This window comes from Wyeomyia smithii, chromosome 3 (genome assembly GCF_029784165.1).
Source record: "Wyeomyia smithii strain HCP4-BCI-WySm-NY-G18 chromosome 3, ASM2978416v1, whole genome shotgun sequence".
In the NCBI taxonomy this organism is placed as follows: domain Eukaryota; kingdom Metazoa; phylum Arthropoda; class Insecta; order Diptera; family Culicidae; genus Wyeomyia; species Wyeomyia smithii.
In genome coordinates, this window is record NC_073696.1 from 208,895,646 (window position 1) to 208,909,511 (window position 13,866).

At 33.7% G+C, this 13,866-nt stretch overlaps 1 protein-coding gene across 4 annotated transcripts in view; it reads right to left on the reverse strand.

The window, feature by feature from the left end:
- Positions 1-13,866, reverse strand: part of LOC129731421 (uncharacterized) — a 135,495-nt gene extending 121,629 nt beyond the window's left edge. For 2 of the 4 annotated variants that reach the window (XM_055691409.1, XM_055691410.1), the window contains exons 1-2: positions 13,633-13,866; positions 12,189-12,446 (exon numbers count right to left, since the gene is read on the reverse strand). The gene's annotated coding sequence lies outside the window, so the exon portion shown is untranslated. Of the gene's footprint in view, positions 1-12,188; positions 12,468-13,632 lie in introns of all 4 variants that reach the window. The other 2 variants (XM_055691411.1, XM_055691412.1) reach the window with 2 other exon arrangements.

Consider the following 13,866-nt stretch of genomic DNA (forward strand, 5'->3'; position numbering starts at 1 on the left):
GACAATCCGTAGGTACCAACCGATCTGTTTGTAAGAAATAATAAAATTCGTTGGGAGTGACAAAGCTAAGAAAGTACACTCCCTTGTTGACCAATCTCCCGGGATGGAACATAGGGATTTCCTTCTTATGTTCGGGTTTCGAAACCAAGAGTATAGCGCCTTTACTCGCTTAGCTAATTTTGATCTTTTTCTGCTAAAAACCTCACAAAACTTGCTATAATTTGTTATGATACTATTAACTATTAACGAGACCAACTTTAGAACACAAGTTGATACAGAAAGTTCGTAACAAAATATCAAGATTTGTTATAACCCTGATATTTTCGACTAATCGGGTAAAAAATTGCGGTTCTAGAAAACATATGTGCTTTGTAAAAAAATTTTCTTTGTCAAATTTTCCAAATTGTCACAAAATGTTATATCACAAAATGTAATATCTCAAAAAGTCAATTTTTTAATCGAATTTTTAGACACATTGAAGATGACAATATATAGGTCAAAATTTAATGATGGTAAAATGAACTCTGAACTTTTTTTGTGTTTTATTTTATCTATATTGAAAATTTATCACTAAGAGCATGATACTAATCCAACGCGTTGTTTTTGTACTATAATGGATCATTCTTATACTGGCCCTGCTTAAATTGAATATGCGTAACTCACCGGCGAACCATGTTATCAGCAGGTTGTACAAATAAGACGAACACATAAGGTAACCAAATAATACAGTACGTGTTTATATCAAATAAATCCAGATTTAGAGAACCGGACGCTGAGAGATTGAGCAGAGACAGGTTTCGCCATTAGTCTTGCGCCTGAGGCAGTCCACGCAGTTTCGAAAAAATTACAAAAATAACTTTCAGAAAGCAGCGTGTGTGGTTGATCGAGGCGAGTGTGGAGCATAGCGCAATAGTGAAGGGTGATCGATATTGGTCCTAGGGACTGTCCACATTCCACGTGGACACAAAAACCGTCATTTTAGACCCCTCCGTCCTCCCTCGTGGACAAGCGTGGACATTCACCAAACCCCCTCCCCCCTCTTTGTCCACGTGGACATTTTTTTACAACGAAAAGTCGAAAAATGGTTATTTCTGTGGTTTTATTTAAGCTGATACAAATTTCGAATTCTTTTGTGTTTATGTTTATTTTAAAGTTATCAAATTTAGCCAAGGGGAGGGCTCTTTCTTAAAAAAAATCCCACAAGGTAGAAGAGTAAAACAAAACGTAGCATACTGATTAAAAACATATTAACCAGAATATAAAAAATATATTTTTTTTTAATTTCAGGAAAACAGGTAAATCATTAAAAAAAGGAAAACACAAATTGAGTTCAAATTGATTTTACGCCAGCAAAAGGCCAAAAACTATTATTAAAAATTTATCCAGAAATTGACGTCGAAACATTCTTAAACCTCTCCAAAAACACAAGTTTACACTGAAAAATCTATAAGCAGTAGGCTGTCCCAAAAAAATCAATGTTGAAAAAGTCAAGGTGCCCAGCCTAAATTGAAAGATAATGTTATTTATAGCATTTTTGTGGAACATTTAGACTTTCCAAAAAATTGTTTTCAGGTTGCCCAAACGTGATTTATGAAAAAATGCCTTTTTTCAGCTACAAACCTACTCTTTTGCACTTTTTTCAACTCTGTTCGATTCCTAAATTTTTCCATATGTTTTTTTTTATTTTTGTGGGGTGGTTTTTGAAAATTTTGCATGGTTTGGTTCAGCATCGCATTCAATTGTTTGACTCACAAATCCCATTGAACATCACAAAAAAGTGAATTTTTCTCATAATTTTCAGATAAAACCCTTCAAAACACATATAAAAAGTTTGTCTGATCAAGAACTGATAACTATGCATTTTGTCAAAAATGCCACTAAAGCTCAATAATTGCACTGTGTTTTATTTTACCGTTTGTGCGTATAATTTCCTAAATAGTGATTCAAATGATGATTATAGCCATAAGGTATGTTCGGAGGAGTTTCAGGATATTCAAAAATGCATCTTTTAATGTAGAAAGATGGGTGATCAATCCACCTATGAGTGAGATAAAAATTTTACTTTTTCATCAGAATAAGAAGACTTTGTCTTCGACAAAGTTTTAGGTTATATTAAAACAAGAAACTTTACCGAAAACATCATGTTTCTATCTCTTACATATTACGAGCAACATTGAGTTTTCAAATAGAAGGCACTAAAAATCACAATTTCCGTTCTAACTTTTTTTGCAATTTTTTCCGAATTTTCAAATCTTCTACTAAGTTATCAGGCATCTAAAACTGCATTTGTTTTCTGAACATTTTTATTTTTTAACTGCCAAAATGAAACAGTTATTCAACATATTTGTTAAAATGCATAGTTTTCCATCACAGTCATGGAGAAAATAATAAATACACTTTCAGTGTTGGATAATTTTTCATATTTGATTTTAATTGATTTGATTTTAATTGTTGTATTATGTTATAAAACAGACTTATGGGACGTCGGACAGGCAGCGTGAAACGTTAGTCCAGCTTCTACTCGTGAAAACCTGATAGTAAACATACCACGAAGATTGAATATGGTTTTACAAAACAAAGGACAAGCCACAAAATATTGAAAGTGAGTTTTGTAACGTAAAAGGACACTTTGCTAACGATTGTTGAGAAATAAAGCTAATTTGGATTGTTTTGTATATATATATTTATATCTCAATAGTGTATTTATTTTTTTCGCCACTTTAAAAACACTAACTCACGCAAAAAATTTTCGGAATCACCAACAAAGAAATTTCTTCAGTTATTTCTCCATTCCTCTTTTAAAAAGAGTGTCTGCAGATCGTAATGACGTAACATAACATCATATAACAACCGAAATCAGTGTGCAACGGTGAAAAATGATCGAACACTGCTAGTGTATATATTATTGTCTCCATCACTGTTAAAATGCCAATATCTCAGCTCCCCGATAAAATATCGAGTATTTTTTTGCATGTAAACTTTCTTTGTAAATCCCGCTTTGCAATGAAAATTTCAGTTCTTGATCAATTTTTTTTTTTATTTGTGTTTTGTAGGGTTTTATCTAAAAATTATTAGAAAAATTATTTTTTTTGTGATGTTTAATGGGCTCTGGGAGTCAAAAAACTGAATGCAATGCTGAACTGAACCATGCGAAATATTCAAAAACAACCCCACAAAAATAAAAATAAATATATGGAAAAATTTGGGAATCGAACAGAATTGAAAAAAGTGCAAAAGAGTGGGTTTGTAGCTGAAAAAAGTTATTTTTTCATAAATCACGTTTGGGCAACCTGAAAACAATTTTTTAGAAAGTCGAAATGTTCTACAAAAATGCTATAAATAACATTATCTTTCAATTTAGGACTGAGCACCTTGACTTTTTTAACATCGATTTTTTTAGGACACCCTAAAAGCAGTCTAAAAAAAGTAATCCTGAATATAACTTTGAAAGCCTAAAAACACGTTAAGAAAAACAAAACGAAAATTCTAAAAACCTAACCAAAAAATATGGCTCCAAACGCGGCCTAAAAAGCATGAGAATAAAATCATCCCGAACCATGCTTGGTTTCGCTCTTTTGCTCTTTGAATGCTCATTAGGCTATATTTTGTCAACGAGGCAGAATTCGAACAAGTCATATATGAAGCACTTGTAGAGAGACTCTATCTCTACAATTTGTCTGAACATTGTAATGTTGACATTGCTATAGTTCTATAGCCAGAGTAGTTTTATTTTCGTAGGTACCAAAAGAGCAACTCTTCCGGTTTTACAAGGTTGGCCTGACTTTAACGCTTTACCAATGGCAATTGCAACAATATTATGCTTAAACAAATTGTAATGATAGAGCATCTCTACAAGTGCTTTATATATGACTTGTTCGAATTCTGCCTCCTTGACAAAATACAGCCTAATGAGCATTCAAAGAGCAAAAGAGCGAAACCGAGCATGTTCCGAACATATCTTCAGAAATGAATCTAAAATTAAATAGAATACTGTTCGAATGAGCAGAGAAATGCCTCAATAACTAAAAAATTGATCTCTATTAACCAGAAAAAATACCAAACTATATCAATTTTAATTTTAAATGCACGAAAACTCAAGTAAATGTAGCTTGAAACATCTGAAAACACTTCTTTCAAATAGAAAATATGATTACTAAATTTAGTTCAAAAAGATTGAAAAACATCACTGATGTCTAGAAAAAGTCAACAACGAAAATAATGGCTTATGACGCTATATTTAAACAGAAAAGATCAAAATAAAAAAGACCATAAATTAACAAAAAATGTTTTGTCAGTTGCTCAACAAAAAATGTTTCGCAGGTAAAGAAAAAACAGAAGAAAAAAATCGTCTGAAATAACATTAAAATAGTTTCTAGAAAACGGATGAAGCAAATTAGATATTCCGAACTAACTTAAAATGCTTAGGAACGCTCTTCTTTGGTTCACATTAAGAAATTAATTTTATGGAGAGGAAAAGGTAAAAAAGCAAATGATTTAAATTCAGCCAAATGGTTGAAGAATAGAAGCGTTCTGAAGAAAAAGGGTAAAGCAGAAAATGATTCTAAATTCAGCGAAAAGTGAATTGTTAGATGGATGAAACTTAAGACAAAACTCATTCCAAATTAAGCTCAGTAGAAAATGCTGCAAAGACCTCTGCTAACGGAAGAAAATGCTAAAGAAAATCTAAACTAAAAGACTAAGATGCTTGGTGTAAAAGAACAACTTATAGAGCAGACTTCAATGTTCAATTTAGTTAACAACAAAACGCATGCTTATTACACATTTCAGAGAGAAAATTGCAGTTAAGTTCTCTAAAAACATTTGATTTCACATTTGTTCCTTTCTACGTGTTTCTCATTCTATGTAATCCGACGTTTTTGAGACACTGTTGATGATACGATTTTCTCAGCTTCCCAGCGAAACCAACAGAATTGAGCTAGCTATCATACTTCTTGTGCTAGACCTCGTTAAAGGCAAACATAACCGAAAACTAAAAAAAGAATAATTCTGCAGTAGTTAAACTTTGGCCATATGCGTAGAAGGATTTTTCTCAAGAAAAAAATAGGGTCTACTATCAAACCTCAAAGGATTTTAAGTGAGCTCCCTAACACCCTGTATTTTGAACATATTTATTTTATGTTATTTGCATGTGTTAATGTATGTACATTAGGGTGTCCCAAAAAAAATCGGTGTTGAAAAAGTCAAGGTGCTCAGCCCTAAATTGAAAGATAATGTTATTTATAGCATTTTCGTAGAACATTTCGACTTTCTAAAAATTTGTTTTCAGGTTGCCCAAAAGCTACAAACTCACTCTTTTGCACTTTTTTCAATTCTGTTCGATTTATAGATTTTACCATATATTTTTTATTTTTGTGGGGTTGTTTTTAAATATTATGCATGGTTCAGTTCAGCATTGCATTCAGTTTTTTGACTCCCAGAGCCCAATAAACATCATAAAAAATATATTTTTTCTTATAATTTTTAGATAAAACCCTTCAAAACACAAATAAAAAAAAATTTTGATCTAGAAATAAAATTCTCATTGCAAAGCGGGATTTACGACGAAAATTTACATGAAAAAAGATACTTGATATATCGGGGAACTGAGATATTGGCTTTTTTCTATGTGATGGAAAACTATGCATTTTAACAAATATGTTGAATAACTGTTTTATTTTGGGAGATAAAAATAGCAATGTTCAGAAAACAAATGCAATTTTAGATGTCTGATAACTTAGTAGAAGGTTTAAAAATTCGGAAAAATCCACGAAAAAAGTTAGAACGGAAATTGTGATTTTTAGTGCCTTCTGTTTGAAAACTCAATATTGCTCGTAATATGTAAGAGATAGAAACATGACGTCTTCGGTAAAGTTTCTTGTTTTCAGATAACCTAAAACTTTGTCGAAGACACCTTGCGTCTATCTTATTCTGATTAAAAAGTAAATTTTTTATCTCACTCATTGGTGGATTAATCACCCATCCTTTTACATTAAAAGATGCATTTTTGAATATCCTGAAACTTTTCCGAACATAGCTTATGGCTATAATCAACATTTGAATCACTATTAAGGAAATTATATGCACAAACGGCAAAACAAAACACTGTGCAATGGAGATATTGAGCGTAAGTGTCATTTTTTTGCAACAGGCAATGTTCGATCTTATGAACGCCATGTTGCAGGCAAAATCAATGTTTGAAGCCATTCAAATAGGCACAAATTTTACTATTAAAATTGTTTCTAATTTAAAATTTAGCAATGATTTTAAATAAAACAATTAAAATATTAAATTGGAATGCTCGCTCATTGAAGGCCAATGAGAATGAGCTTTTTAATTTTTTAACAGTAAATAATGTGCATATTGCAATTATTACTGAAACATTTTTGAAACCTAACATAAAATTAAAATATGATCCCAATTACGTGGTTCATAGATATGATAGGATTCAGGGTTCCGGCGGTGGAGTTGCAATTGTTATTCATCGCCGAATTAAACATCGTGCTCTTCCCCATCTTGAGACGAAAGTTATTGAAAATTTGGGAATTGAAGTTCAAACTGAACTTGGGATTTTATTTATTGCCGCAGCATATTTACCATTTCAATGCACACGCGAGCTTAAAAATTATTTCAAAGGTGATTTACAAAAACTCACCAGAAATCGTTCGAAATTTTTCATAATCGGCGATTTTAACGCTAAACGTCGTTCATGGAATAATTCTCAAAGTAATTCCAATGGCAAAATTTTATTCAATGATTGTTCTTCAGGATACTATTCTATTTTGTCTCCGAATAGTCCTACATGCTTTTCTTCTGTAAGAAACCCTTGAACAATTGATTTGGTGCTGACAGATCAAAGTCATGTATGTAGTGATTTGATCACACATGCTGACTTTGATTTTGACCATCTTCCAATAACTTTTTCTTTATCACATGAATCAGTTTTAAACCCTATGAGCTCTGTTTTTAATTATAACAAAGCTAACTGGGAAAGATACAAAAATTATATTGAGAGAAATTTCAATAATGAGCTTGATTTGCAAAACGAAGTGAATATTGATTCCGCTTTGGAAGCATTAAAATGTGCAATTGTTGATGCCAGGAATTATTCTGTTCCAAAGGCTCAAGTGAAATTTGATTCACCAATAATTGACGAAAATCTTCAACTTCTAATTCGTTTGAAAAATGTCCGCAGACGTCAATATCAACGTTCTCGTGACCCTGTTTTTAAAACTATTTATAAAGATTTACAGAAAGAGATTAAACATAGATTTACTCTTCTGAGAAATCAAAATTTTGAGACTAAAGTTGAAAAATTGAAACCATATTCAAAACCATTTTGGAAGCTGTCGAAGATTCTTAAGAAACCTTCAAAGCCTATTCCAGTTTTAAAAGATGGTGAACGTTTTCTTGTATCCAATGAACAAAAGGCTCAAAGACTTGCTCAGCAGTTTGAGAGTGTTCATAACTCAAATTTGAATTTTGTGAGTCCAATTGAAAATGAAGTCACACGTCAATTTGATTTAATTTCTTCCCAGAATTTTTTACCTGCAGAAATAATTGAAACTAACTTGAATGAGATTAAATCAATTATTAAAAATTTCAAAAATATGAAAGCACCTGGTGACGATGGAATCTTTAATATACTAATCAAACATCTCCCTGAGAGCACAATGGATTTTTTAGTGAAAATTTTCAATTACTGCTTCAAAATTGCATATTTTCCCAAATTATGGAAAAATGCAAAAATTACTCCCATTTTAAAACCGGATAAGAACCCAGCTGAAGTTTCAAGTTATCGACCAATCAGTTTGCTTTCTTCAATAAGTAAACTGTTTGAGAGAATTATTCTTAACAGAATGATGTCACACATCAACGAAAATTCAATTTTTGCAAATGAACAGTTTGGATTTCGCCATGGGCATTCCACAACTCATCAATTGCTCAGAGTTACTAATATGATACGAGCTAACAAATCTGAAGGTTATTCCACTGGAGCTGCTCTTTCAGACATAGAAAAAGCATTCGACAGTGTTTGGCATAAAGGTTTGATTGCGAAATTGCAAACTTTTAATTTTCCAATTTTCCTAATCAAAATTTTAAAAAATTATCTTACTGATCGAACTCTGCAGGTTGTCTATCAGAATTCAAAATCTGATAGATTTCCTGTCAGAGCAGGTGTGCCTCAAGGTTCAGTCTTGGGTCCAGTCCTGTACAACATATTCACTTCAGATCTTCCTGATTTGCCTCCAGGATGCACAAAGTCATTGTTCTGCGATGACACAAGCATTTCCGTAAAAGGAAAAAGTCTTCGTGTCATATGCAGTCGATTGCAGAAAAGTTTAGATATTTTTTCTTCCTACTTGCAAAAGTGGAAAATCTCTCCCAATGCTTCTAAAACTCAAATGATAATTTTTCCGCATAAGCCTAGGGCTTCTTTCCTCAAGCCAAACAATAATCACGTTGTCAAGATGAATGGGGTTATTTTAAGTCGGTCCGACAAGGTTAAGTACTTGGGACTAATTTATGATAAAAAACTTATTTTCAAAGAGCACATTGAGAGTATACAAGCCAAGTGCATCAAATATACGAGATGTTTATATCCTCTCATTAACAGGAATTCTAAACTTTGTTTAAAGAACAAACTTTTGATTTACAAACAAATTTTTAGACCAGCAATGCTTTATGCTGTACCGATCTGGTCAAGTTGCTGTTCAACAAGGAAGAAAACGCTCCAAAGGATTCAGAATAAAATTCTGAAAATGATTTTGAAGCGTCCTCCTTGGTTTGGTACACTCGAATTACATAGACTTACTGGTGTTGAACCATTAGAAGCTATGTCAAATAAAATTATTAACAATTTTCGACAAAAATCGTTGCAATCCTCAATTGCTACGATAAGCTCTCTTTATAGCCAATAAGTTAGCAATTAAGTTAGTTGTAAGTTTACTTCCCCTTTTCTGACAAGTAGGTTTAAATCCCTACGAATGATAAGTCCTAATTGCGAAAGCAAACAAATCCTAACAATTAAAATTACAAATTTCTAACAGTGTTGAGAAGTCACCATTTGTGATTGGACACACATACTCATTATTTACTAATATTTATCATAAATACTTAAGCTACTAACAAATCCCCCCTTATAAAAAAAAAAAAGCGTAAGTGTCATTTTTGAGAAAATGCATAGTTTTCCATCTCATGTAAAAACGCCAATATCTCAGCCCCCCTATAAGATATCAAGGATCTTTTTTCATGTAAATTTTCGTCTTGAATCCCGCTTCGCAATAAAAATTTCAGATCTTGATCAAAAAATTTTTTTAAATGTGTTTTGAAAGGTTGTATCTGAAAATTATAAGAAAAATTCACTTTTTTGTGATGTTCAATGGGCTCTGTAAGTCAAATAATTGAATGTGATGCTGAACCAAACCATGCAAAATATCCAAAAATAATCCCACAAAAATAAAAAAAATACATGGAAAAACTTAGGAATCGAACAGATTTGAAAAAAATGCAGAAGAGTGGTTTTGTAGCTTGAAAAAGCCATTTTTTCATAAATATCGTTTGGGCAACCTGGAAACGATTTTTTAGAAAGTCGAAATGTTCTACAAAAATGCTATAAATAACATTATCTTTCAATTAAGGGCTGAGCACCTTGACTTTTTCAACATCGATTTTTTTTGGGACAGCCAAAAATGTTATGTTTAAAATGTTCGATATTGTTTCACTGTTGAGTACCAAAAATTTTTATTTTGAGTGAGGAATAAATCCAGTAAATATTATCAAGGTGTTTTTTTTTCTGAAAATTGAAGTGTTCATGTAAATCTATTTTAACAAATAATAAGTTCAAAAAGGAATAGCTGGGTTTCACCGCTAGGTGAATTAATTGAGTTTTTTTAGTTATAACTACATGAAAATACAACATTTTTGTAGCGTTAAAAGGGACAGATTTCAGAAGTTCTATGATAACCTACGAATTTGTGAAAATCAAAAGAAATCTTAAAAATAGTTCAACTTGGTCCAACAATACCAACACATTACACTATCGTACGGTGGGGAGAAAGCATCAAAGAGTTAAAAAGTTATTTGAGTGTGCTGAATGTAACAAAACCCGTAAATTCGATTAAATAACTAAGTTATCACATAAAATGCAAATCTAAACAAAAAAAACTCCTGGTACCATCAAAATATATACATGAATCGATTGGTATTCGAGTCATACGCTGAAACGTTTTTTTGATGAGGGCAATGAAACAAAGTATGCAGTTACGTGTGATAAGTATAGGAATAATACATGTAATAAAAAAGTAACGATGCATTTCTTTTATCTTCGACCAAAACACAAACACGGCCAACCAAATCCCCACAACAAGGCACGGGAACAAGTTTTCCGCGCAAGCGAAGGTCGACCGATCATATGGTTTTTCGTTCGTTGGTATTCGATTATGCACGGATATAGATAAACCAAAATAAATATATACACAAGGGCGAGATTGTTTTACTGCAGTCTTTTCGTTGCGGAGTAAGAACCTACCTATATGAGAAGCAAAACAAAGCGGCCACCGAAGCGCGAGCCTAGTGGCGTATTGAAAATTCATTTCTAATGCGATCGGGTCTGAAAAAAAAACTATACCAGCTCCCCGTCCGCGTCGTTTTCTGCCGAGCTAAACAAAGCTGATTGTCACTGATTAGCAATACACGGTTCGATCAATTTATCCATTTATCCATCAATTTATCGCGGGAATGCGAAAATGAACGGGAATAGAAGGTGTGACTAGAATTAGAAAAAATTTTCCCTCGTCCAGACGGGACGTAAGTCAACATGACAAAAAATGAAATTAGTTCGTAAAGTAAAAAAAGCGTAGTGATGGATTTTTTACTCGTGCGTGAGTAGAAAAGACAAAGAATTATGGAATGGAATGAGCAATTGATATTTATTGAGCACTTATACTGTGGAACACAAAGAAAAAATAAGTTGTAATTCGGTGTTGCAGTCAGAAAATTTAGATGTATGCCACAGTTGATGATGTTGTTCCCATTCGGCGATGGCGAAGGATATTTTCTAGTGATAAATGAAGCAACCATACGGTGGATGAGACATTCACCGTAATCAGGAAAGCGGCACATAATAGTTCTCGGTTTGCGTATGTGACAACTTCATTAATCACATAAATTCAGACTTATGGATCACACCAATGAATCGTCGCTCAATGGGATTTGTGGTGAATATAAACAGCATCAGTATTTTATTTTCAGTAACTTTGTTAAATCTTCAGCTTCTAACAGTTTACAATATAAGAATTTTTTTACGAAGACTGTAGTTTCACACGATCCAATTAACAGACAGAGGAGTTCCCACAAGCCGTGAATCGAACATACAACTGGCTTGTTAGACCAGCATCGTTCTCCTAAACCAGTTCGGAATACAAAAAAGCAAAAGACAAAAAAGACATCATATCTAATTCAAATTAGGAAATAAAAATTTCAAAATCGAAACATAAAAATCTGAAATCGAGTTTTCCATCAAATAGATAAAGTTTAGAATTAGAAAATTTAAAATGTATTTGAAGGCTAGTATTTAAAATACAATATCCGGAATCCAAAACTCAGAATTCGAAATTGAAAAATCAAATTTGAATCTGAAATGTAGAAAAACTAGATAGCCATAACGATAACCAATGAATACCAAGTAACTAGGCACGTAGCAAAGTTAAATATTGGGACAACATCAATCGAGAGACAGCTAAATGAGAATGAAGCTAAGGAATGCAGAAAACTAAAGAATATTGAGAAGCACAGAGAAAAAGATTACAACGAACAAGCAAATCTGTTCGATAAGTTCTTTCATCCGATAAGCTTTCTACTTTGTAATATTGTTTTCTTCAAATTTTGCAGCTTTGCAGCTGTAGTTATTTTCTGTAACTCTTCTTTCTTTTTGTATTTTCCATAGCTTATATTTTTATTTATTGTTGTAAAAGTGAAGAACTGCATCTCTATCAAAACCAATCGATTGGGCAACATTTGGTAAAATCGAAAATCTTAAATTAGGTACATACCTAGAAAAAATAAAATTTTCATCGTATTGCCCGGAATCGCCCAAGAAAATCTTCCCCACTTCGCCAACAAATAGTAACTACCATTAATTCACATAAAATATGTAAGTAAAAGGTAAAGGTGAAATATACACAACTCACATTTACTGTATCACAGTTAAGGGATGCTAGAAAACTCCGAATCCGCACATCCTGACTCCTTGGGGGCAACAAATGAGAGCACGCTTCGACCTTTTTCCAGTTCCTGTTTGCTTAGCTAAGGTCCGACTGCGGTAGCAAGGCCGTAGACTCCAGCAGCTGATTAGATTACCGGGAAGCACTTAATTCTCCGAACCGAAAAAATAACACGAAAACTGTCGATTTTGTTTCTGTCGGATCGGGGCTGAAATCTGGACACTGCTGCAAACGAATAACAACAAACTTCGCAAGACGCATTCGTGATACACGGCACAGGCAGGACAGAAATGGCACACACGTTCGTTTCGTCCTCCGGGCGGCAGGGCACTTGGTGATGGTCCGATCCTACGACGACGGGTACAGAATAGACCAAACGAACGCGGCACTCTTTTCTGCTGTGCCGATGCTTGTCACGTTTTACTGGCTTGCGTATCGCGTCTCATTCCACTCAGCGTTTTACATTGGCAGGCTCTTCCGCACCCAACCGCATCGTATTTAAATACGCAAGAAAACCTCTCTCTCCCACTCGCGTCGGTCACCGCCAGAGATGCCAGATTTTTTCTACAAATCTTTATGACGTATTTGAATAGTTTGTATTCTGTATTCCTTTTTATCCTAAAATACTGTTTCGAAGTTACTAAGAAAGTCAACCTTAACCGGATGATAAACAAATTTTCTAAGATTTGAATGTCGATGTTATCACTAGTGTTTCCATATTAGAAAAATCACATTTCTCATCTGACACAGTTGAAAATACTACTAGATTAAAAATTCAGTGGTTGCTTTGCTATACAAAATATCTATGAAAAAATGAATGTCTGTAGAAATTCTGTTGGAAAAATAACTTTGTTTACACCAAAACACAGAAAGTCTTTGTCTGCATATCTGGCATCCCTGATCACAGCAGTTTACAGTTATACACAAACAAACGAGAGCGAAAGCAACCACACTGACGTACTCTCTTTCTTCGGTTTGTTGCTTGTTCGGTGCGGAAGAACCACCAACACTGACTGAAATACTTGCGAGCGACACTTGCAGTTTAATCACACTTGGCAACGCATATAACCTATTAACAATATAATTAAACTAGTTCTTGCGCATATGACGAGTAAAAAAAAAAAGATATCAAACCGAATAGACAACGGCAAATCAGCGCCTTTGGTCTACTAGTTGGACACTAACACAGGTTCACAACCCAGACTCACACACAGGCGCCAGTTAGATTTTCCTTCGCCGTAACCGAGGGCAAGGATACATTGTGGCTGATTACGCGAGGCTACACAGATTAGCACAGTAAAATTGATGGAAGGACCTCGTTTTTCTGCTCTCTTGCACAAGTCAAAAAAAAAGTGACAAGACAGACCAGAGAGCTTCTGGCAAAAGAAAATGCTTTTTCTCAGAAAATCACCTTTCAAGACCCTGTTTAACGATGAACCAAATTTTCCGCTTGAATAATAACTACTACTGGCTATATACTACTAGGCTCTAGACTGTCGAGGAAGCTTTTGCGAATGTGTGAAATCACTAAGTATTGTACACTACACTGGGATATATCGATTGCTGATGTGTGCTGCGCGGAGTTTCTCTACTGGCGGTTAGCTTCTTTGTCGGCCGAGGTTTGATAGCAAACTGCTGGCTGGTG